This window comes from Megalobrama amblycephala, linkage group LG1 (assembly GCF_018812025.1).
Source record: "Megalobrama amblycephala isolate DHTTF-2021 linkage group LG1, ASM1881202v1, whole genome shotgun sequence".
Taxonomy (NCBI): domain Eukaryota; kingdom Metazoa; phylum Chordata; class Actinopteri; order Cypriniformes; family Xenocyprididae; genus Megalobrama; species Megalobrama amblycephala.
Window position 1 is genome coordinate 34,764,136 of NC_063044.1, and position 13,594 is coordinate 34,777,729.

The following is a 13,594-nucleotide window of genomic DNA, read 5'->3' on the forward strand; positions in this document are numbered from 1 at the left end:
AGATCCTGGTTTTTACCAGGAGATTAAAAAAAACATCTAACAAGGAACTGCTCTTTGAATCTGCAAAAGTGTGCAATTCACTGACGTCTATTTCAACAAAGCAAAAATTGAAGAAATGAAAGAAAACGAATGAGCTTCTACCCTTGCAGCATAGCTTTAATTAAGGCTTGGCTGAAGCTGCATCTCTGAAGTAAGTTTGCTTGTTTAAAGATAAACCATTGCTTGTTTGTTTAAAGGTCTCCAATTCCACTCTTCTGTTTGAAATACTCATTCTGAACAAAAACATCTAATGTGAGTGTTGTCTTATTACTATTGTTGTGTTCTTATCACTGTTTGTGAATAAAAGTATAGTGTCTTTTTTATTTTTTGTACGAAAAATAATTTGCATTTGCTTGTTAGTTTAATAAATCTTTGTAATTATAAATGAAATTGCAAATAATACTATGTTATTTGTTTAACCAGCATAAAAAAAATTTCTTCAAAAAAAGGCTTTTCTGTATTTGTGTTCTTATTTTGTGATTCATACACGCCTAAACAAATTTCCTTTATTACTTACTGGCAGTTTAGCCCTAATTATTGTCTTATTCTGGTCAATAAACTTGAATATCACTTAATAAGTCCCATTATTAATGAGGATTTAACTTTCACTGTAGGAGGTCCAATTGCCTTTATTAGTACTCTATTGGTGGCAGTTGTCCTTTAAGGGGTTGTTCATTGCGATTTCACTTTTTTAACTTTATAGAGTTAATTAAACTGATTTGTGCAGTTAAAATGCTAAATCACACATGAGTTTACAACTGTAACCTGTTGATCATCAGTCATCATTTAATCATTCAATGACTCTGATTTGGGCTTTCTGCATGACATACTGATATATATGTTGTAGCGTCAGTGAAGTGTTATCATTCAGCAGAAGATTTTGAGGGAGTTTTACGTAAACAGCGTATGAGAACGACACCGAAGAGAAGATATTGTTGAATAAAGTCATTATTTTTGTTTTGTTTTTGCACATAAAAATAGGGTGACCACCTGGCTATTGATCTGTTGCAGGACAATAGATGTGATTTTGCGGGACACGTTTGAGACAGATATATTTACTACTATTATGCTATGTGAATATTAATGTACATCCATTGGCAAACTGGTTATAATTCATTGGCCGATTAACTTTTTCTGCCGGTGGGTGCCCAGTGCCCACAATATAATGTTGTGCTTCTGGAAACATTAAATCCTGGAGAGAAGACAATTCTAGATTGACGAGTGCACATGCAGGAGGACAAACTTTGAGCACGCACATGTGACATCGGAGCGAGAGAGCGTGCGTTCAGTTTTGTGCACCTGTGAGAGGAGAGATTCTTGCTTGCTAATTTGATGCGCTCCTCTCTCGTTACAATAATGCGCTAGATAATGTGATAAAGTTATGTCTGAAAGTTGCAATACATTTTTTTATTGGCTAAAATGAATGGAGAATATCTCGTGTTTTTTCATAGGTGCTCGACCACTTCCGTGGATGGCACTCAAGCATCCACGGGATCGGCACATATTCGTTGGAAATATTTGCCATCAGGATGAATGATTACATGCTTTAATTTGGGCATCTTTGAGCAGCTGTTGTGGTTTTTTTTTCTAGAATGTGAGATGAAATTCTTGATGGTGCAGCTGTGCTTACCGACTTTGCTGAGGCCCGCACTTAGCTTATTCCTTTGCGCTGTCCACTCAGTTGTCATCAGTGGGAAAACCTCTCTCTGCGATAGCGTTGGTTATTTTAATAGCTAGAATACGATGATTTTTAAATGCCAGTCACAGTTTTTATGTTTCTTACTGTGGTATTGTAACTTCTGGGATGAAAATAATAATAATACAGACATAACTGAAATGCAAGACACTACTTACATCTTGCAGGATACAGGACAAAGCTCCCAATTTCGGGATTGTCCCGCATTGTTCACCCTACAAAAAAAGTATTCTTGTCTCTTCATAACATTAAAGGGGACCTATTATGCCCCATTTTACAAGATGTAAAATAAGTCTCTGATGTCCCCAGAGTGTGTATGTGAAAGTTTTAGTTAAAAATACCCCACATATCATTTATTATACCATGATAAAATTGCCACTTTTGGTGATTGAACAAAAATGAGCCGTTTCAGTGTGGTCCCTTTAAATGCAAATGAGCTGCTGCTCTTGGCCTAGGAGGGCGGAGCTTCAAGAGTTCGTTCTCCGGTGTCAGGAGTCACTCAGGATGCACTATAATGTCAGAAACTGAGAATATATGCTGCATGGAGATAGATCAGGTATAGATTAATGGCTGCGTCCGAAAACCTAGGTAGCTGACTTGCTGCCTCGCTGCCTTATCAAGCAATGACTTGAAAGGCAGCGTTTGTGCATGAAGGCACCTCATTTAACGGATTTCGGACAGACTTCTGAGGCAGCTTAACAGTTTAATATAGCAATATAGCACAAGCTTTGGTGAGAACTATACAAATATCTAGTTACTACAGTAGTAATTTCTCGCTAGAAATGACATCAAAAGTGGAAAATGTTGGTCAGAAATGTACATTAACTCACAAACTGGTCAGCAAACGCAACTTTCAGACGCCATCTCTATTTTTCTAGCTCAACTGTCACAGAATGGAAATCACAGGATTGTGGGATATCAAAGGCAGCGAAAGGAATACATCTATGCTTCCTTAAAAAATCGATCAGATGAAGGTATCTCATGAGACAGGAAGTGAAGGTAAATTTGAATTTGGACGTGCCTTGATGCCTTCCTACCTTGAAATGTGTCCTTAGAAGGCAGCATTTCCAGTTTTCGGACGCAGCTTATGTATATTTTTGAATTTTGTATAATTGATCTCCTTTAAAGACATGAAAGTTAACTTTTTACGCATTTTATACCCATTTTTAGACTCAAATTAATTTGTTCACGTTTATATATATATATATATATATATATATATATATATATATATATATATATATATATATATATATATATACACTGACTTTAATTTTTTATTAAAAAGAAATTATATTACACTGACTTTGACTATTAATGCGTTTCAATTCAGTGACATGAATGAACTCATACAACGTTTTTAACATGTTTGTTTGTAACATGTGTCACTGTTTTAATTTTAATACAAATATTATCTGGTAAAACAGTCTATGCACTTCTGTGATTGTAGACAAAGCAGCGTCTTAAAGGGACTTTTATTTTGGAGTGATAACATGACGTCATAAGACTGCACCGCGCTCCTGCATCTGTTGTGATTCTGCTGAATAAAGGTTTGTTTTAAGAATTTAAGCTGTTTTAATCGACAGAAACAGTTTAGTAGTTGTAATAGTTTTACCAGCAATGTTAAAATAGTTTATTTACTATTTAATGTAATTCTATTGTAATTCTTTATCTAACTGTAATGAAGGATATTTATGAGTAAAACTCATCCACTGATGAGAAACAGTAAATCTGCGTCTCATTTCTCTCTCTATATAAATCATAAATCAGTTTATCATGAACACGAGTTCAGTCTCTGGAGAGTAATGATGAAAACTGAACTTTTCAACTCCGAGTCAATTGAATCAAACACTTTGAGAAATGATTCAGTGAATCACGACACGTGCTGCTCAAACAGTGAACATGAACGAGAACGAAACAAACACTAACAAACTAATTATGTTTTCATCAAAGTGTAATTATTTAAATATCTATATTTCACTAAATACTAAAATGTAGGTCATAGATGCCTGAAATATGAAGTTTATTAATTTGCAGCGTTAGTTTTGAGTGTTTTTTTTTTTGTTCAACAGGTCATTTAAGACTTTTAACTCTGTTTACTTATTCTCTTCTTAAAGATGGCGTTTATTAAAGAGGAGGAGAGTGAAGATATGAAGATAATTATTAAAGATGAGTCTGAAGACATGAAGATTGAAGAAACATTCAGTGTGAAACATGAAGAAACTGAGGAACAAACAGGTTGGTTTTATTCTCACAGCTGAACTCAGTCATTTGATCATTATTAAAATGTCCAGCTCTACAGAAATAGAGAATATACAGAAGAATAATCTTACAGATAATATTACAGAATCCATTCATTCCAGCATAATATCATTCAGGTATAAATCCTTTTTAATTGATCATGAAATCGTTTAATTAAGGTTTGCACATGCTGAATGAATTTCACCATGCAACGCAGCTCAAATTTCCCCTTTGGAAATGGATTTGTATACATCACATTTCATGTTGGGGTTGTATGTTTGGTCATGGGAGCTGATCAATTGTTGTTCATGGTTATTGTGTCACCAGCTGGCAGCAGTAAGTGTGGCACATATTCAAGCCTTTTAAGGCTACGTTTACACGTGGGCGGCTATTTTCATAAACGGACATTTCAACCTCTCCGGTTTCAAAAATAACATTGTGCACACATGTCAGTTTTCAGAAAAGTGTTCATTTACACGTACCCGTGTATATATGCCGTCAAGAGCATGCCAAACCTGTAGGTGGTGGTGTAACGAGAAGCTCAAGCCCACGTAAGCCAATCAGAATCCCGAAAATAGCAACGAATAATACACGAGTTTGCACCAACATAAATGCGACTGCTACTCTGAACGCTTCCATTATCACATGTAAACATAGGTCGCACTTTTGACATAGGTGCGAGCTCTGGCGCATACTGTGACGTTGGCTGCCTAAACACCCGTTTGTCTCAGTTTACATGCAAACGTGCAAACGAAGATTTTCAAAATCTCCACTCTGGCAGGAGTTTTTAGAAAGACTCGTTTTCAGAGGCGAATTCTCCGTTTGCGTGTAAACGAAGGGCACAAACGAAGGGAAATGTCTCCGTTTTTCAAAATAACCATGTACGTGTAAATGGGGCCTAAAATAATCCTCATATATATATATATATATATATATATATATATATAGAGTATTTTCTGGAACATAAGAAAACATTGGAACATTGGGGCCATTACTCTTTAATTTGTACATGCTTCCGCTTGGCAACATAATTAGAAAACACAAAATTTCTTTTCATTTCTATTAGGGCTGCACGATTAATCGCACGCGATTGTCATGCGTGTCTCGTCAGTAAAGCCGGTTCTGTGATTAGCGGTAAATGTCCATCACCTGCTTTCAAATGGAGCGGCACTTAATATACAGAGCCGTACTTCGCGGACAAGCTACGCAATATCGCGTTCGTAATCGAAAGCGATTCATCTGCGATTATGAACACGATATTGCGTAGCTTGTCCGCGAACTACGGCTCTGTATATTAAGTGCCGCTCCATTTGAAAGCAGGTGATGGACATTTACCGCTAATCACAGAACCGGCTTTACTGATGAGACACGCATGACAGTCTCGTGCGATTAATCGTGCAGCCCTAATTTCTATGTTGATGATTCTCAGTTGTACCTTCCATTGAAAACTACAGATTCTCTGCAGCCTCTCATGGACTGTCTTGAGGATATTAAATGCTGGATGGCAAATAATTTCCTCCAGCTTAACGAATGAAAAAACCTGACGTGATTATTTTTGGACCCTCCAAAAACAGAAATTCTATAGCCAATTACTTAGACAATTTTACTCCATATATTACGTCACATGCAAAAAATTTAGGTGTTATCTTTGACTCTGAGCTTTGTCTTGAAAAACAAATTAGCTTAGTTGTTAAAAACAGCTTCTATCAACTGAGAATCATTTCCAGACTTAAATCAACACTTTCCTTTCAAGATTTGGAGAAAGTTATTCATGCATTTATCACATCACAGCTGGACTGTTGTAATTCGCTGTAACTTGGCCTTCCTCAATCTTCATTGCCACATTTGCAGATGGTCCAGAATGCAGCAGCTAGACTGTTAACATGATCATATCACTCCAGTTTTAGCTTCTCTTCACTGGCTTCCTGTCTTTTTCAGAATTCAATTTAAAATGTTGCTGATTCTTTTTAAAGCTCTTAATATATCTCTGATCTTATTTATTTGAACTCAGCTCCTATAGGTCCCTCAGATCTGCCAATAAAGCTTGCATGTCCCACGGTCACGTCTAAAATTGAAAGGTGTTTTTAAATCTAGACTTAAGACCTATTTTTATTCCTTAGCCTTTCCTGATTATTAAATTATGGATTAGTAATTGTTTTCTTTGTTTTCTTTTATTTAATTTATATTTTATTGTATTATGATTGTTTTTGTACAGCACTTTGGTCAGTGTAAGCTGAATTTAAATGTGCTCTATAAATAAAATTTACTTACTATAAGTGCATCTACAAATCAGCTCCATTGCATATTCCAAGCAATAAAGAGCCTAGAGAGGTACATTTAAAGTAGCGAGACAGATTCTGCCAGTATTGGTTCAGTGTAAACGATGTACATTTGAGTCCTTAATATGGAGGGAAGTTAGCAAGGGAAGGGCATAAAAATCGGAACTTAAGCGCAGCCCAGGAGTACCTCAACAGGACACTCTGTAGATTTATTTGAAATATCCATTTCCGATCATGAGTCTCTAATAATGAGCTGATGAACCTAGAGCAGGAATGCCCAATCCTGTTCCTGGAGATCTACATACATGCAGAGTTCAGATCCAACCCTGATCGAACACACCTGCCTGTAATTATCAAGTGCCCCTGAAGATCTTATTTCACTGCTTCAGGTGTGTTTGATCAGGGTTGGATCTGAACTTTGCATGTATGTAGATCTCAAGAAACAGGTTGTCTTGTGTTTCATTCCTATTCAACTGCACTCCATCTGTTTGATGCACATGTTCGTACTGATATATGTTCACTGAAGTTTAATGGAGCCTGTTGTCAGAAAATGCACACTTGCATGAATTTGTAACATTTACAGGTAAGAGTATAACCATAGTTACAGTATAACCAGTTTTGTGCTGAGGAAAACACATCTCCTAAGCATTTAATCTGACGCTCGCTTACAGATCTACCACAGGCTCTGCACCCTCCTACTTGGAAAAAAAAAATTGAAGTGACATGTGGCCAAGTATGGTGACCCATACTCGGAATTTGTACTCTGCATTTAACCCATCCAAGTGCACATACAGAGCAGTGAACACACACACCGTGAACACACACCCGGAGCAGTGGGCAGCCATTGCTGCGGCGCCCGGGGAGCAGTTGGGGTTACGGTGCCTTGCTCAAGGGTCTCACCTCAGTCGTGGTATTGAGAGAGCGCTGGATATTCACTCCCCTCACTGACAATCCCTGCCGGACCTGAGACTCGAACCCATGACCTTTGGGTTACAAGTCCGACTCTCTATCCATTAGGCCTACTTCCACTCACTCTTACGAGTCTACACTCCTACCAGAAGCCTACGCTCATTAAAGGAGCGAAGGCTTGTGGTACCATCACAGAGAGGCTCAAAATCACTCTCCAGGACATTCTCGTTCACTGTTCCCTGCTGGTGGAACGATCTTCCTGCCTTCATCCGGAATGCAGAATCCCTGGAAATATTCAAAAGACAGCTGAAAACTCATCTCTTTCGTGAGCACTTAACCTCATCTTAAAAAAAAAACTTTTATACCTATCCTTTCACTTCCTCTAATCCTTCTCTATTGTAGTTTGATACTCTGAGCACTGCCTAAAACTTGTATTGTGAGCACTTCTTATCTATTTGCCTCATCATGACGACTCGCTTGTTGTATTCCTCACTTGTAAGTCGCTTTGGGTAAAAGCGTCTGCCAAATGAATAAATGTAAATGTAAATCTTCACCAGATGTGAAAAATACAGGAGACGTACAAAATGTGCAGTGATGGGTCCCTTTGGACCAGGTTTGAAAACTACTGGTGTATAAGATCTGTAGATGGGTAACTCTGGTCCTGGAGGCACACTATTCTGTAGAGCAGGAACATTGGATACACATTGCATCCCGGAGAGATGAGAGACATGTTTTTAGCCAAGTATGTTAAATCATTCCGTGAGTAATATCTTGTGATCAACGCAATATATTATATTGATTTTGGATTTGTTTTAATCTTGAGAATCTGCTTTAAATATTGATGTGCCATTTTTATGATCTGTGCATTTTTCATGAAGTTATGAACACGTGAAATATACATACCTGTATTCAGTTAGCGGCTGTGCTATTTTTGTTGTAAACGCATATTACTCAGACTCATTAGAGGGTAAAAACAACACAACAGAAGCATGTTGGAGGCTTGATATGAAAGTTTAAAGTCTTTGGTTTTGTATGCAAAAAGAATTTTTATGCTACCTATATGGATTCAATTTTTATTGGCTTTTAAAGAGAGACACGCAAATGGGAGTTTTATTTTATAAGGCGCGCTAGTCTGACAGGAGGATGGCTGGACCGATCGCGTGCCTGTCAGTCGAAACGGGGCTTCCCATTGTTAAAAATCAGCGTTTAGGTCAGTGTGTTTACATTTCTAAGCTGTTTGATTGGCTCTATACAAACGTGTAACACCATATTTGTAGAGCAGAGATAATGACGTTTCAGGGGATACCGGGAAATGCTCATAAGTGATGAGAGGACTTGAGAAGTTCATTTCCAGCGAATTTAGTAAAACCATGTCAAATTTAATAGCCATTTAAATACCTTTACTCAATTATCTGGACTACGAAACTTTGGGAGATTATTTTTGAAAGTCTGTTCTTTGAAATTAGCTTTAAAAAAATCGATTTTAATGTTTTTCCACATTATTGGCCCATATCTTAAAATAGAACGTTGCGACTTCCGACTCATTTCGCCAGAGCGGGTCACATATGATGATGTGTAAATCTAAATGTTTCATAGTATTGCTCAACTTCAACAACTCTTCAAGGCTTATGTTTTATGTACCTACATGTTTTGGGCTGGGTCAGCTGATGCATGTTGGAGTCATGCTCATTAATTTTCCGTTCATCCGAATGAGTTTACTTTTAGGAGTATACAGGGTTACAATGACATTTATCAAATGATGTTACATCATTATACTGTTTTATAATGATGATAGCATTATACCTGCTAAGGTGGTTGTGGAGGGTTTCTTATCTCCATTAGCTTGAAACGTTTTACCATTTGTTAAAGCCACAGATAATGCGCATTCTAATTGGTATGTTTGAGCCTTTTTGGCTCAGACACACATAGACATAGGCCACTAGAGCTAAGCCATTCGGCGTGGTAGCCCAGGCACACATAGTCTAATAAGCCAATAGAGCCAAGCCTTACAGCCCAGAATACTTGTTGTGGCAAAAATGGGCCAGGCACAGACAGATAGCATACACACGGTTCCTATGGCTCTTCGGAGCAGCAGAAGTACATATGTTTTTTGGCGGTAGATCTGCTGGGTGGTGAGGGTGAATCATCATCTTGCCTTCTGCATTGATGGGGGATCTCTGACATCTCTGGGCTTGTACTGTCCAATATCATGTCACCTGCTCTGTTGGAGGGTTATTCATGTATGCTATATTGTACAGCAGCAGCATGTCTTACTTGCTCACAGCAAGTAATTACATATCCATTACCATACCAAACTGTAGCGTCTGGATAGATCTGGCATAGTCAATCAACTTTAGAAGTTTCAGAACTCTTTTAGCATGCTGCTGTGTTGTAAATCTCACCGGCTCCGGCCAGTCCAGAAGAACAGACACTTTGACACGTTTGTTACTCTGTCAGAAATTGAACAGAGGGCCCCATTTCCTAGCTCTTGGGACATCAAAGGGCCCCTCATGTGGACTAAGTGCCAGATCACATTCCAACACACACCACACACACACAGACACACACAAAAAAGCCCACAAACATGCATTGAAGACTGTATGTGCAAAATATGACTGTGCCAAAATGTACCCGTCATGTATGTCAAGTGTATGTATGTTTCCTAGTGTATAGACTTAGTTTAAATGATTGTAGGCGTGTTAGTGTCATTTCTAATGATAAATTTGTCTGTAAACCATAACTTCTTTTACATGCTTTTCTTATCTGTCAAGTTTGGATTCGTTTTAAAGCTATTTCCACGTCTCGTTCACCTATGTGTGTCACATGGCTGTCAAATGCATTGTTCTATTTGTTTAAAGGTACTGTGAAGAAAGTACTACCCAAACTGATACTCATAAATTATGCAAATTCAGCCAGGAGACAAGACAAAGAAACTTTGCCCGCCAAATAGTGCTACGCATCTATTGGCCGTTCCAACTCAGGAGGTGTGTTAGCTTGGTTTTCCATAAAAGCAATGACATGCAACTTTTCCTTTGTCTCCCGATTGTCTCTCGATTGCCCGTGAACTGCCACAGGCGACAGCGCTGTCATCACGCGCTCAGCTTCTCCCGGGACGACCATTTCCTTGGACTCTCTCTCTCTCTTCTCGGTTATTTTTACTCATCAGTTAAACCTTGTTTTAAAACCCCGCCGGAGAAACCCTCTCGGAAAAGACCAACCAAGCTAAGCGCACTGAAACTCTACTGCACACCGACTTGAACCAATATGCATGTATTAATTTCTCTGAAATTCGTTTAAACTGATTTCTGTGCTGGCTTTCAAAGGGTTAACTGTTGTAACTTGCCATCCTTTGATCATCTCTCTTTTCCTGTCTTTACCTCTGCTCTTGTATATATGTATCTACCTTGTGTATAGCCGTATAATCTTTGTATTATTAATTTTACATATTAAATACATTATATCCATGCTTTTTGTTCTTTTGCTCATTCAACAAAAACCAGGTCACTTTAATGTTTTTAACCTCTTTACAAACAGAAAATACAAAGTGCTGCTGTTAGAAATTTAGCTTAGCACAGCGTTATGTATTATCGTTATCTTTGTGTTTCTGCAACGTCTGTCAGTGCAGCTCGTTTTCTCACCTGAGCATGTGGATATTATAGTTTTTTCTCAACATGAACATGTTAAACAATTTAAACACGATAATCATATACTGACTCAAGTGTATTATGTACATTACGTTTTATACGATAACTGGCGCTGTTTGCTTTATTTGTGTTTTTCCCCTTTGCGCTGCTTGAGCTTAAATGCTTTTGTTCTTTATATGTGTAACATATGGGATGGGCAACAGAGTTGGAGATCCACATTCAGGCTTTATTAATAGGATGAGCATAGTCGTACAGGCAGAGGGTCAAACGCCAGCAAACAGCTACAAGAAGAATAATCCAATCACAGGCAAAGGTCTAGGCAGGCAGGAAACGATCATAAACAAGGAAACAGTCCAGGGTCAAAAACACAGGCAAGGATCAAGGAACACGGAAACAAGGTCGGATACAAGGCTAAACAATAGCTGTGTCTCATTTTGAAGGCTGCGTCCTCCAGAGGTTGCAGAGATGAACGTTGTAGTCGATCACAGACATGTTGTTGAGCGCATGAAAGCTGTGATCTCATCATTGCAACTAAATTTCTGTACACTAACAAATGCTTTCATCTTCATTAACAGTGCAAACACGATATAACTAAGAGATTCGCTGAATAAAATGGGAGTTTGCACGTCAGTCACTGATAAACTCACGCTGTTTGATTGACAGCTTCAGCATGCTGCTCCAACAATTGCAAAGGGGGCTTTCTTTGAGCTTTCTTTATATAATTCAATCACCATTAAATAACAGATTATTTTCATCCTACTAAGAGAAACAATGCAAAGTGAAGTTTATTCACTGGTTTGATTTACTGACACACAGACTAAGATCATCTGACTGTACATGAATCATTAATATCAGTTCAAGCATTAGATTTAACACAGTTACTCACATGTTGTTGCATTACTGTCGAGTCCAGGCTCTGCACAATATTTTGTAATCCTCAACAACATGTTTATTGCTTGGTAGCTCAATCTGGTTTAGCACTAGGGGTGGGACAAAATATCGATATGGCGATATATCGTCATCCTTCTCTGTGCGATACGAGAATCGAATCGCTGCGCCAAATATCGATATTTTAATTAAAAAAAATAAAGCGCTATATATAGATTTTTTTGCTCAAAGCGTCCTACTTCAAGGCGGCGCTCGACACATGAATGAGGGAAACGTGAACTTAAGTTAACTAGCCTAAGAAAAAGAGGTTATTAACAGGATGGCGGACAGCAGTGTGAGTAAAATAGATGCCCCAGCCACGTTTAAGTTCAAAGTCTTGACGCACTTTTATACCATTGATGTGACAGTCGTAGACATCTTTGACGTTCTTCACCGAGCGCTTAGATATACACGGGAGCGTTTGAAAGCATATATTAGGGATCCTCTGATAGACGCCTGCTTTCGAACGCTCCCGTGTATATCTAAGCGCTTGAAGAACGTCAAAGATGTCTACGACTGTCACATCAATGGTATAAAAGTGCGTCAAGATCAGTTCTGTTTGCACCTGGTGACTTCATGCATTTTCTCTGATCGGATAGCTATCCGATCGTGAAAAGACCAGGTCTAAATGCCTAAATGCCTAAATACGCATTTGAGACGGATTTAAATCCGATCGCTCAAACCACTTCAGGAGATGGTCTGGGACGCATTCCAGTCAAAACTGTCTATGCTCAGTCTAAATGCATCTGGTTGTTGAAACTACATATGTAAATTTTACTTCTCCCCAAAATACTAAAACTGAAACATGTGAGAGTCAGATATGACAACGCTACTGCATCACACATCGCCGCAGATCTCTTCAGCAAGCTGACGCGCAAACTGCCGCATATGAAAGTGAAAGTAAGTCGCAGACGCATAACACACAATTATCTTCATTAAAAGTAATGAGACCTTATACCAGTGCTGTTGCCGCTCTCTCCTATTGCAGTCTTTGATTTTGAAATTAACTGATGGTCAATAAAATGCACCTCATATTTCTTGCTTTCGGTGACGTGAATTCTATTAAATGTACATATAAGATCGGATTTATCCGTTAACCTGCACTTAACCTTTTCACGTGCATTTTGTTTTCATATTAAGACCAATATCGCGATGTATCATTATAGGATTGTCTAGCGATATATCGATTATCGCAGAATCGCTGACTCGCGATATTATCGTTATCGTGAGCCATTTATCGTGATCGTATCGTATCGTGAGGTACCCTCCGATTCCCACCCCTATTTAGCACCACATAGGCCTATGTTACTTAGGCTACCTATTCTATTGCATGTCAAATCGGTGGGCGGGGCTAAACAGGCAGTGATGAAGTAGGCATTGATCTTCTTCTGCAGAGGCGGTGCTTGCTGCCCTTTGACGTCATAGATCCCCACTTTGTAAATCCTGTTGTTTTTTGGGTCTTGTGTCAATTAAAGCTTTTATTGGACTAACAAGGAAGTTTTCAGCTCTAAAACTTACAGGATACTCTTATAGTATTATGACCTCGTATGTGTCAAAAGCTCAAGGAAAATTTGATTTCTCAGTTCATCACCCCTTTAAATGTAAGTAGTTTAAAGCTTGTTTTTGTTTTAAACTTTGTGCTGCCTAATATCCTCCTCCTTTGTCTCTGTAACAGATATCTGTTGTAAATTGCCAGCTCCTTAAGTATAACCCAAAATAAAACGAGTAAATACATTTTCTTTTCAAATTACATACAAATTTATTAATAATTTTCATTCATTGGCTGAGAGCGCAACAAGGCTGCCGTGAACGTGTTTGCATAGCAACGATATACTTCCTGTTTCCTTTCCTGCCTGTGT

At 38.3% G+C, this 13,594-nt stretch overlaps 1 pseudogene; it reads left to right on the forward strand.

Moving 5' to 3' along the window:
* Positions 1 to 3,724: 3,724 nt before the first annotated feature.
* LOC125245529 overlaps positions 3,725 to 13,594 on the forward strand; it is a 58,728-nt pseudogene continuing 48,858 nt past the window's right edge.